This window comes from Lissotriton vulgaris, chromosome 4_1, assembly GCF_964263255.1.
Source record: "Lissotriton vulgaris chromosome 4_1, aLisVul1.2, whole genome shotgun sequence".
NCBI lineage: Eukaryota > Metazoa > Chordata > Amphibia > Caudata > Salamandridae > Lissotriton > Lissotriton vulgaris.
In genome coordinates this window covers 2,070,135,902-2,070,148,698 of record NC_141691.1, presented here as the reverse complement: position 1 = coordinate 2,070,148,698, position 12,797 = coordinate 2,070,135,902, and the positions used below count along the sequence as shown (strand labels likewise).

At 46.6% G+C, this 12,797-nt stretch overlaps 2 protein-coding genes across 3 annotated transcripts in view; both read right to left on the bottom strand.

Moving 5' to 3' along the window:
- LOC147725030 (uncharacterized) overlaps window positions 1–10,534 on the bottom strand; it is a 99,177-nt gene extending 88,643 nt beyond the window's left edge. Inside the window, exon 1 of the mRNA XM_086966493.1 lies at window positions 10,372–10,534. The gene's annotated coding sequence lies outside the window, so the exon portion shown is untranslated. The remainder of the gene's footprint in view (window positions 1–10,371) is intronic.
- Window positions 1–10,574, bottom strand: part of LOC147725029 (uncharacterized) — a 40,187-nt gene extending 29,613 nt beyond the window's left edge. Inside the window, exon 1 of one of the 2 annotated variants that reach the window (XM_086966492.1) lies at window positions 10,372–10,574. The gene's annotated coding sequence lies outside the window, so the exon portion shown is untranslated. The remainder of the gene's footprint in view (window positions 1–10,371) is intronic. The other variant, XM_086966491.1, reaches the window with a different exon arrangement.
- Window positions 10,575–12,797: the final 2,223 nt, after the last annotated feature.

Sequence of the window (12,797 nt, the reverse complement as noted above, 5' to 3'; positions counted from 1 at the left end):
GACCTCAAGACTACCTCGTTCCCATGTCCTTTGTAATGTGTCTAGTTTTACTCTTTTCTGTTTGGTCCCAAAGAGTAACTCAATCAGTAGGTGATCTAGCTGGCGGAAATATTCCCACGGTATGCTGTAAAAGGAATTTTGCATAACATATGGACAACGTGGCAAGGCCACCATTTTAATCAGGGCAACCTTTCCCATCAGGGATAAGGGTAAGTCTTGCCAAAACACAACCGACGCAGGAGTCCCTCCACACACCTGCCCATATTCTGCTCCAAGTAGCTTGTCGGCGCGGTTGCCAGCCTGACCCCCAGGTCGCGCACTGTATCCATAATCCAGCCCATCCCCAGATTAGGTACATTACCCTCCTCCACTTTCTGTAGGCTACACGTAGGGAAGAGTTTACATTTTCCTGGGTTCAGACAAAGTCCAGATATCACTCTGGACCCAGCTAGCTCCTCGAGGAGTGCCGGAACCGCCTCCCTTCGGTCGATGAAGATACACCAAAGTATTGTCGGAGTACATGGACACCACATGAGTCGTCTGACCCAACTGCACACCCCATCTCCCGATCTTATTTCTGAGTGTAATTGCCAGAGGCTCCATCGCAAGAGCAACAAGCATTTGCAATGCAATAGGTCTCGCATTAGGAAAGTTTGAGCTATTGGTGTTGTGAATGACAAATTTTTGATTTATGTGTTGGTTTTGAAAATAGCGAATTTAATAGCTTTGTCATTTACAATGCCAATAGTTTTAACTTTTGCAAATGTGACACCTATAGCATTTGTAATGTAATAAGTGTTGTATTTACGCGACTTAGATGTATTGATATTACAAATAGCAATAGCTTTAAAAAAAAATTAATACTTAAATAAAAGGTAATGTAATTTATCATGACAATAGCTTAAACTTTTGTGAATAACTTTTGTGAAGATTCTGTTCATTGTATTTTATTGTGAGTGCGATAGATAGAGGGAGGGCGATAGATAGAAGGAGGGTGATAGAGTGTATTTATGTTGCATTGAGTAGAGTGTAAGTATGAGGTGTGTAATTATATGGCACTGAGTAGTATTTTGTGGAGTGTATTTACATTGCATTGAGAAGAGTAATTATGTGGCGTGTAATTATGTGGCACTGAGTGGTAATATGGGGAGTGTATGTTGTATTCAGTAGAGTGTAATTATGTAGCATTTAGATATATGGCACTGAGTGTTATTGTTTGGAGTGTATGTTGCATTGAGTGCAGTGTAATTATGTAGCATATAATTATGTGGCACTGAGTGGTATTGTGTGGAGTGTTTGTTGCATTCAGTAGAGTGTAATTGTGTGGCGTGTAATTATGTGGCAGTGAGTGGTATCTGGAGATTATGTTGCATTTAGTGCAGTGGAATTATGTAGCATATAATTATGTGGCACTGAGTGGTATTGTGTGGAGTGTATGTTGCTTTGAGTGCAGTGTAATTATGTGGCGTGTAATTATGTGGCACTGAGTGGTAGTTGGAGTGTATGTTGCATTGAGTGCAGTTTAATTATGTGGCGTGTATTTATATGGCCCTGAGTGGTATTTGGAGTGTATGTTGCATTGAGTGCAGTGTAATTATGTGGTGTGTAATTATGTGGCACTGAGTGGTATTTGAAGTGTATGTTACATTGACTGCAGTGTAATTATGTGGCGTGTAATTATGTCGCAGGGAGTGGTATTTGGAGTGTATGTTGCATTGAGCGCAGTGTAATTATGTTGCATATAATTGTGGCAGAGTGGTATTGTGTGGAGTGTATGTTGGATTCAGTAGAGTGTAATTGTGTGGCATGTAATTATGTGGCACTGAGTGGTATTTGGAGACTATGTTGCATTGAGTGCAGTGGAATTATGTGGCGTGTAATTATGTGGCACTGAGTGGTATTTGGAGTGTATGTGGCATTGAGTGTAGTGGAATTATGTGGCGTGTAATTATGTGGCACTGAGTGGTATTTGGAGTGTATGTTGCGTTGAGTGCAGTGTAATTATGTGGCGTGTAATTATGTGGCAGAGTTGTATTGTGTGGAGTGTATTTTGGATTCAGTAGAGTGTAATTGTGTGGCATGTAATTATGTGGCACTGAGTGGTATTTGGAGACTATGCTGCATTGAGTGCAGTGGAATTATGTAGCATGTAATTAGGTGGCACTGAGTGGTATTCGGATTGTATGTTGCAACTTGTGCAGTGTAATCATGTGGCATGTAATTATGTGGCACTGAGCGGTATTGGTGTTTATGTTGCATTGATTGCGGTGTTATTTATGTGGCATGTAATTATGTGGCACTGAGTGGGATTTGGAGTGTATGTTGTATTGAGTGCAGTGTAATTATGAGGCGTGTAATTATATTTCACTGATTGGTATTGTGTGGAGTGTGTGTGTGTGTGGGGGGGGGGTGGGGGGGTATGGGGGTGTGGGTGTGTGTGTGGGGGGGTTGTGTGTGTGTGTGGGGGATTGTGGGTCATTCTCTCAAGAAAAGACATAAGTGAATGTGTGAGCATTAGTCGAAACAACAGTAAACAACACTGCGAAAAATACCAGCATGAAAAATGTGGAATCCATGAAGTTGCATAAAAAAAAGGAGATACCTACATTCCCTAAATGGGTATTACTCGTGGCTGCTAGCAGATGAGGTCTGTTGACGGATGGATTGCCTCCTGTTACTCCCCCTTATGATGAGCAGGCATGGAGAGCAACGTGCAGCAGAGCAACAGGCCAGAGGTTGGGGAGAAGAATTTTTGAAAAATCTAAAGAAAGCCAAGGACGAAGAAGCACAGGGCAGGAGGAAGGAGCAACAGAGAACAGGTCTGGGCGAGTGGAATAAAATGTAGCACACGAAGAAGAGAGAGCAAATGGGGTGAGTGGAGCAACATGGAGCGCTTAAGGCGAGGGGTGCAGGACCTTAGTGGAAAGAAAGCTGCACACGAGCCCTCATGTTTAGCGAACATGAAAAACTCCCTACACACGAAACATTAAAGCACCTTTCTTTAAAACTGTATTTATTTGTTTTCTTTCCTTTTTAATACATTTATTTAATGGCAGCATCTTCTTTACAGAGCAGTCTAAACAGCAGCCCGGGCTGCACTGACCCACGGAACTTCAGGAAAACTGAGCGTCACTATGAGGGTGGACAGCCCATGCTGTAAACTGTTGGCAATGGAAAACAAGCTGCCTTTGAAGAAGGACTGTACTGGGGTGAATGTATGACATTGTTCCGCATTCTGTCCATCAACTGTTGTTTTTGCATTTGTCACCCCGAGTGGGATGGGTATGCTCATACTCTCCACACGACTGGAGTCAAGCTATCCTGGCTGAAGACGGCTGATAGCCAGAAACCGGTCCTAGGATGCTTGAATCCGGCCCACGAAAGACATGGCTTGGCAGATCGGGCAGGACTGTTCCCATGAGGCACAGGGTCAAGGCTGATTTGCATATGGCCATGTCTGAACTGGGGTGTTGCGGAGTGCAAAAAAACGATGGACTCCACACCAGTCAGTGAACAGTCAGGAAAATGTTGGATAGCGGAGGGGTAAAAACTACTATTCCCACTCCAGGGAATGCAGCAGTAGAAAAGTGTTGGGTTGCAGCGGGTTAACAATTAATATTCTTACTCCAGTCAGTTAAAAATGAAAAACAAACAAAATATTAACTACAACAAAAATATTTCAAAAACAAAATCAAAAAATATATAAATATGTCAAAAACTTAAAATGCAAATATATTAAAAAAAAAATTTTTAATGTTAAATACATATGACAAATACCTACAAATATTACATTTTTGCAGGAGATTCTGCATAGGAAAATGTTAGAGGACTCTCGCAAGCCATACCTCGCTGGACTCCCCCAGGTGCCGAGTTTTCAGCAATTTGTGGGTTTGGTAGGTTTCCCTAAATGGCCGCCGAGCACAGGGCCAAAAACTCATGGTATCCCCCTTGCAAAAACCAAGTTGTTTTGAGATAGGTGATTTTGATGTCACCTCATTAGGTTTTAGGCCCTTGCCTGTCGCGGGTACTTGACCCACCCACGCAATTGAGGTACCATTTTTCTTGGAAGACTTTGGGGAACGTGGGGTGAGAGGAGATTTGTGGATCCATGCACATTCCAGAACTTTTCACCACAGAAATGTGAGGAACATGTGGGGTATTTGACAATTTTTTTGGTTTGCAAGGGATACTGGGTAACATAACCTGGTGAGAGGCAGTCAAGTCACCCCGTCCTGTATTCCCCTGTCTAGTTTAAAAAAATGTTTAGGTGTGCTAGGTTTCCCAAGGTGCCGGCAGAGCTAGGGTTCAAAAACTACAGATAGGCACTTTGCAAAAAGGGTAATTTTTCATTGTGAAAATGTGGTGTGTTCACATTGCGTTGTGGGCCATTTCCTGTCGTGGGCCCTAAGCTTACCCACGCAAGCGAGGTACCATTTCTATCGGGAGACTTCGGGATATTCAGATTTGTAAAGAAACTGTTATTACCTATTAACCTTTGATGCATTTCTACCTTGCAAATGAAAGACAATGTGTAAAAAAGAAGTAATTTTGAAAAATGACCGATAATTCTCATGCTAGTATGAGTATTCCCAATTTCAGAAATGTGCAAATATCTACTGTTTCTAAACTCTATATTTTGTTCCCATTTCAGAAATACATAGGTGTCTTTCATGCCGATTTTTCCATGTATACATTTTACCAGAATAATTGCTATATACCGGGTACTTATAAACAAGCATTTACAATGCAATGGTCTCAGCATTATTAAAGGTAGAGCTATTGGCATTGCTCATGAAATTTTTTTTCAAAAACATAAATAAATGGTATCATTTACAATGGCAATAGGGGAGCATTAGAGAGTAGTATCGAGTATTCGCGGACACAGAGCCACACACACAGAAAGCCACACACACAGTGAGCCCCCACATACAGCCAGCCACACACACACACACACAGCCAGCCACACACACGGCGAGCCCTACACACAGCGAGCCCTACACACAGCGAGCCCTACACACAGCGAGCCCTACAGACAGACAGCCCCACACACAGCCAGCCCCACACACAGCCAGCCCCAAACACACAGCCAGCCACACACACACAGCCAGCCAGCCAGCCACACACACACAGCCAGCCACACACAAACAGCCAGCCAGCCACACACACAGCCAGCCAGCCACACACACACAGCCAGCCACACACACACAGCCACATACAGCCAGCCAGCCACACACAGCCAGCCAGCCACACGCACACAGCCAGCCACACGCACACAGCCAGCCACACACAGCCAGCCAGCCACACACAGCCAGCCAGCCACACACAGCCAGCCACACACACACAGCCACACACAGCCAGCCACACACACACACAGCCAGCCACACACAGCCACACGCACGCAGCCACACACACAGAGCCACACACACAGAGCCACACACACACAGCCACACACACACAGCCACACACACAGACAGAGCCACAAACGGCCCTGCTGTTGACTATTTCCAATACTAAATCAATTAGCAGGCAGCCTTATACCCTAGGAAGACGCACACTCGCCGGGCTATAAGCAAAAGACCACTTATCCCCCAAAGCAGAATGAAACAGGCTGCATAGGGTGCATGAAAGGGTGCAGGCATCGAGCTGCGGCTCTGCCTTCAAGAGGGGGGAAGCGAGCTGGAGCCGGCCCTGAAGTACTTCGGACGCGCAGAAAAGTCATTGTGCGAGCTCTTCCGGACTTTCAAATCAAACTCTATGCGTTTGGGGAAAATATCCACGCTCCCTCCACTGTCCCAGGCCCGGGTGTGTGTTACTGACCGGGGTGCATGTTGCAGAAATACCCACACTCCCTTCACAGTCCCAAGTTCCTGTTATGTTATGTTAGACCGGAACTTTGACTATGGATTTCTCGATTTTACAGCAATCACCTCGAGCAAATACCGCGGCTATTTCTGCAGATCGATTTTCCATACAAAAGGCCCCAGACTGGCTGTAAAATAGTGAGAAACTAAAACGTGCTATTTTAAAAGACTTTTTTCGATCAATATCAGAAAACCTGCCTTACATAGGATACTTCTCATGAAATTCAAAAGCCTGTTTTCTTCTCCCTTTTACATTTTCTTTTAGCCACAAAAAAATACAAAATCACTACAATGTCAAAGTGTTTATTAAAGGGTCTTTGAAAAGTAATGTCTACATGGACAATTTATATACCCTGGGCATATATCTTTTTTTGCCCTCTGCTTGTTTCTGCCCCTACATTTATGTTGGGCTGAGTCGCGGGCGGTTTGACGCGGTTCTACAAATATTTCATTTATGTAAATAAAAAAATAAAAAAAGAAGAAGAGCACACATATTTCACTTACTGCACTTTGCTTATCTCTCTTCATACTTTCAAACTATAGGCGTGTTTTTATGTAATTCAAACATCAAATACTACTTAATACATGAAAGTATTTATTAATACGGTGGCCTTTTTTGCTATAAAATGTTCGTAATATTTGAATTGCATCTAAATACTAGAATAAACTGGAGATGAATTACGGACACTAAAAAGATCAAATTAATCGCAGATAACTTTTTCCCTGGCATTTACGTGCAGTGGAAATCCACTGACAGCTTTGTTTGTTTTCGCGTTGTATTGCTATGGTGATTTTTATAGACTTAGCCGGAATGAAGGCAAATCATTTATATTTATATGTATTTACAAATGCCCTTACGTAAATCTCTGCAATACTGGACATTAAATATATGTGTTATATGTAACTGCCGCTATATATCAGGTATCACGAAATGCAGCTATATATCGGGAGAGAGAGAAATACAGCATTCAGATACTTTAGTGTTCCGCAAAGATTGACGTTTTCATTTTTGAATAAGATTCATATAAACTTTTATTTAATATACACACCTTGAATGAACTCCTTAAATTGTGCTGTGTGGACTTGGGACGGACTCCAACATCCAACCGCCCTTCTCCCCGTTGTCTGCCATAAATAAGTATTATTAAGAGACTAGTACAATGCGGAGGATCGCTTTACCTCTGGTGGAGAACCCGTGGCATCTTCTTAACCCGTACTACTGCGTGAAAGGAAACGAGCTCCTAGGCTGCACAGCAGGACACGGAAAACAAGTCTAGATTTTCAGCTGAATTTAATTTGCTATTTATTTCAAACGTTAGCAGCACCTGCACGCCCAGAGTGAACTTTAAACTTGAGCCACTCTCGAGATCTCCCTGTGTTCACAAACACGTTTCCGGGAGTCTGGTTCAACCAAGGCCCTCGCCGGCGCCCGCCGGGAAGTTAACACTGAAGCCAACTTAGAAAGTCATCACGCACCTGCAGAGCCCACGCACACAGGGCTCTCAATTGTTGTGATTTCCCCTCCAAATTTGGGACATGCTTTAAATTCAATGTGGTACAAAAGGGGGTGGTGATGGACGGAGCATCTGAACCAATCAAACACTCACACCCAGTCAAAAGATCTGGGTTTAATCCATCACCGTTCTTTAGCCCACTCTGCCACCCCAGTTCAGACATGGCTATATGCAAATCAGTCTGACCCTGTGCCTCATGGGAACAGTCCAGCCCGAACTGCCAAGCCATGCCTTCCCTGGACCGGAAACAAGCTTCCGAGGACCGGTTTCTGGCATTCCAGCCGTCTTCAGCCCGGCTTGCTTGAATCCAGTGGCAAAGTGAGCAAGGGACTCACGTCTGAGCATACCCTGCCACACTTATGGCGGCCAAAAGCGGTACAAAAGGGGATGCTGATGGACGGAGCATCTGAACCAATCAAACATTCACACCCAGTTAATAGATCTGGGTTTAACCCATCACTGTTCTTTAGCCCACTCTGCCACCCCAGTTCAGGCATGGCTACATGCAAATCAGTCTGACCCTGTACCTCATGGGAAGAGTCCAGCCCGAACTGCCAAGCCATGCCTTCCCTGGACCGAATTCAAGCTTCCTAGGACCGGTTTCTGGCATTACAGCCGTCTTCAGCCAGGCTTCCTTGAATCCATTGGCAAAGTGAGCAAGGGACTCACGTCTGTGCATACCCTACCAACTTATGGCGAACAAAGCGGTACAAAAAGGGGTGGTGATGGACGGAGCATCTGAACCAGTCAAACACTCACACCCAGTCAAAAGATCTGGGATTAATCCATCACCGTTCTTTAGCCCACTCTGCCACCCCAGTTCAGACATGGCTATATGCAAATCCGTCTGACCCTGTGCCTCATGGGAACAGTCCAGCCCGAACTGCCAAGCCATGTCTTCCCTGGACCGGAAACAAGCTTCCGAGGACCGGTTTCTGGCATTCCAGCCGTCTTCAGCCCGGCTTGCTTGAATCCAGTGGCAAAGTGAGTCAGAGCTGCACACGCTGCTGCTTATTGAGTAGACTTGACTGAGCGGCGCTGCTGCGGCTGCGCAGTACAGGGGGGGAGAGCAAAACTGGGGAAACTGGTCTGACCGGCATTTGTCCGACTCCTCAAGGGGAAAGACTTATGTGCCAAGGAGGACATAGGCTGGCAAAAAGAATCTATTTTTTCAATTGTGATTGTAGCTACTAGTATTGCAATTAAGCTGAGGCAGGGACCGCACCCACGCATTCGGGCACAGCGTCTAAATTTAAACATTTTATGCACAAATCCATTATGCATATAGACCCGGCCCTAAGAAATAAGTCCCCTCACACCGGCACAAATTAAGCACTGGAAGGACTACAATTTTACATCACTGGTGCTGCGCAGAATGACAACTCTTATCAGCAGAGGAACACGGAAGAAGCACTAAGCAAAAAACTGCCGGAAGAAACTTCCGTTTTTGGACAGACGGGGAAGTCTACTCGTGCAGAATCAATAATTCCTCCTTGTCCATGAATGTTTGTACTAACCAGGTACAAGGGGCATTGGAAGCACTCGAGGAAGCCCCCAATTGGAAACTCCACTTACCATCCCCGGAAGGATTCACTGCTGCACCTGTGAGAATGGGCCAGCCTGCTCTCCTGTGGAGCACCCCACGTTCACCAGAGTGAACCCTCTCCCAGCCACAATGACGACATCAAGGCACAGAGGGCTGCAGGGAGCCAGGGGCGAGCGACTCCGTCTGAATTATTGCTACAACACTTAGGAATAGTTCTATGTAGCTACAGATGATAATTAGCGCGGTTTCCAGGCAGGAAACGGCCTCATTAGATCCAACAATGCTCTTCAATAACAGATTAAACCAACACTGAAAAGCATAATCCCCACAGACCACCCTGCACATGAATGTCTACCCACCCAGCTCGCATCAGCCATCTCTGTGTAATAATGCCTGACACAGAGGCTTAGTGTTCCAGGCCAAGCTGGGACGGGTAACTTTCTGTTTCATTTCGGCCTTTTCTCTGTGTGATGTCGCAGAAACATCTTTTATTACTCGGGTAGCCCGGCAATCAAGACCGAACGGCAGCAGGTCATGGACATAAAATCAGCGCGAGCAACACACGATGGGGGCACATTTCCTTGCATGTACTCGTCCACAGCCATTAAAAAACATGCCTGCTTCACACGACAATACTACCACAGATTACAATGATCGATTCATTACGTCCTTTGCCTCTTGGTGTTAGAGGCCTGCTGCACCGGTCAGAGGAGCACACGCCGCCGCCTAAATGAGTAGACTCGACCGAGCAGCGCTGCTGCGGCTGCGCAGTACAGGGGGGGGGGGGGGTGGGGGAGAGGGGAGGGGCAAAAGTGGGGAAACTTGTCTAACCGGCATTTGTCCGACTCCTCAAGGGGAAAGACTTCTGCGCCAAGGAGGAAAGGACATCAGGGGCTGGCAAAAAAATCCATTTTTGAATTGTGATTGGTAGCTTCTATAGGGACCTCACCCACGCATTCGGGCACGGTGTAAAACTTCAACTATTGTATGCACCCGCACAAATTAAGCACTGGAAGGACTAGAATTTTACGTCACCGGTGCTGCGCAGAATGACAACTCTTATCAGCATAGTAGGAACACGGAAGAATCACTAAGAAACACTGCCGGGGCAGCTGGTGAAAACCCAGAACTGTCCGGGCAAAACCGGGACGCCTGGCCACCCCAAGTGGTGCTCTTCCTGTGGGGGTCGTACCCCTCGCGCCCCCCTGCCCCGCCCCCATCTTCAGCAGCTGCTGCGTGTGATCCCCGGTGCTCTCCTTGTGCACCAGCTGTTGCTGTCTGTCTGTCTTTAATCCGTGCCTCCAGCAGCGCCGGACTTTTAAGCCCGAGACCTGATTCTACACGTGCAGGGTCTATCGGGAAGGCACGTGGGCGACCGACCAAGAAACTAGCGCTTAGAGACCGGCGCCTCGGTATAAAGCGCTGCACAGAAGCTGAAGTCCTCACTCACCTGTGTTCTGCGGTGAAAGGCGTCCTCTGCTGGATGGTCCGTTTCGCCTTCTCCAGGGGGTGCCCTCTGTGCCCCCTCGGTGCAGGTCAGCTGACTGCAACCGCTTCTGGGCGCTAGAGTGAGAGCGCCTGGACACGCAGGGTGGAGGCTGGATTGCAGGAGTGTGCACTTCCTGCTCACCCAGGAGCCTCCAGGGAGGGACTGAGCGTGAAGTAGAGAGGAGGGGCTCTGGTATCAGCCAATGAGGGGCTCGGGCAGCTGCTGCCCCTGGACCGGCCAATCAGAGAGCGGGGGGTGTGCTACATACAGTGACATGTCTTCAGGGAGGAGCCCCCGCCCCCCCCCCCCAATAAACGTCGGGATTTGACAGCTCTCGTCGCCCGTGTGGTGAGCGGGTTCATTTGAGAGAGTGAGAGGAACCGACGGGCAGAGGCTGCGCGGGGCGGGTTTAAAATAGTGCACCAAGGACCCGGACTATAAATCGATTATTCAGCAGGGCAGTGTGCATGTGGTGGCAGCGGGGCAGTGTGCGTTGAGGGGGCAACAGGGCAGTGTGCCTTGAGATGGCAACAGGGCAGTGTGCATGTGGTAGCAGCAGGGCAGTGTGCCATGTGGTGGCAGCGGGGCAGTGTGCCATGAGATGGCAACAGGGCAGTGTGCCATGTGGTGGCAGCGGGGCAGTGTACCATGTGTACTGAGAAAAGAAACACGCAGCTGGGTTGTAGATGACTGCACTGCTAAGACAAGTCACAAAAAAAGTGGTAAGATATTGCCCACCTCAAATTGCCAGCTGCCATATGACCATAAATCGTAATAACATTCACAGGGGTTTGAGAGGTAATATTATAAGAAATTATTTACAGTTTATACATCAAGTGCGAAAAATGAATGAGTCCACGTCGTTGCTTGAAGAAGCCCATGCCTGGGCGAAACGCGTTGGCTGTATTACACCTTGAGCACATCAAGAATAAAAACGAAGAAATACAAGCAACGACGTCCCCCCTGATGGTCTCACTTGCTAATATGGAAAAAAGATTGGCCACTTTGGAAAAACTGTGTACGCCCATTATCTCAGTAAATTCCCATCTGGGCACAAGCCCTCCCTCAGCATTAACCACTGCTCCGATAGTCCCCTTATGCACTAACGATCAGCATAGTCCCTGGGTTTCCACCAAGTCTAGGTAATCCCTCTATTGGTCTTGTTTCCTCGGCTACTAGTCGAAAGCCTGTTGAGAATACTCCTTTGCGGCCTCCTCCTGGTGGGCTGGCGCCTTCAAATAGGAACTGCTATAACGGCGGGCAACAGGGGGCTTTGATGCCTGAACATGTTACATCTCATTTTGATAGCCCCGCATTAGGTAAAGAGCTAGCCACTCAATCAAGGATGGCTCAAGCGCAACAGGGGGCTGATAGAAGGTGTCTTAATGCTCCAGGCACATTCCATTTACCCAAACAATAATGGAGCTGAGAGGGAATACGGAAAGGGTCGCCCTCCACTCACAGTCAATAATACACAATGAGACCCAATCCAAATAGCGAGCTAATGTATCAGTGACTCAAGGGGGGTCAAACACATCCTACTCCCCACTGCTCTCTTATCCACATAATAATGAGATAATGCACTGTGCTCTGCCCTATTTAAAATATCTGTTCTCCAAGACAACACATCAGAACAAAACGCTCAGAGTGACCCAAATTGTAGAGGTTCACAACAGTCCACACCACACATTGGACCTTACTCTAAATAGAGGAAAAATGTGCGAGGAGCAAGTGACCCCTCACGGAAACAGCCCTGATGAAACTGCTCTACGCTATACAGCAGTGAAACATGTCGGCACTGTAGGTAATGGTATGCATGACTAGCTACCAGCCTTTTTTTTAATCAAGTGCACGCGATCACCACCCTACGAATAAAAGTGGATAAGGGATTGGTGTATTGTGTGTGGTTTTAGGCACTCTACTATTATGTCTGTGTGTGTTTGTCACTAGCAGAGTTTTCTGCACTTCACTGTAGCACTTTATACGTTGTTTGTTTTGGACACGTCTTCCTTTCTTTCACCTTTTTTTTCCCCGAGGAGCGAGTGACCACCGATGATGAGACAGGGGCCTGTCTGGAAATTGCATACCAGTTACCCCGCTTGGTGGTGTTTCCGTGAGGGGTCACTTGCTCCTCGCACATTTTTCTTCTATTTAGAGTAAGGTCCAATGTGTGGTGTGGACTGTTGTGAATCTCTACAATTTGGGTCACTCTGAGCGTTTTGTTCTGATGTGTTGTCTTGGAGAACAGATATTTTAAATAGGGCAGAGCACAGTACATTATCTCATTATTATGTGGATAAGAGAGCAGTGGGGAGTAGGATGTGTTTGACCCCCCTTGAGTCACTGATACATTAGCTCGCTATTTGGATTGGGTCTCATTGTGTATT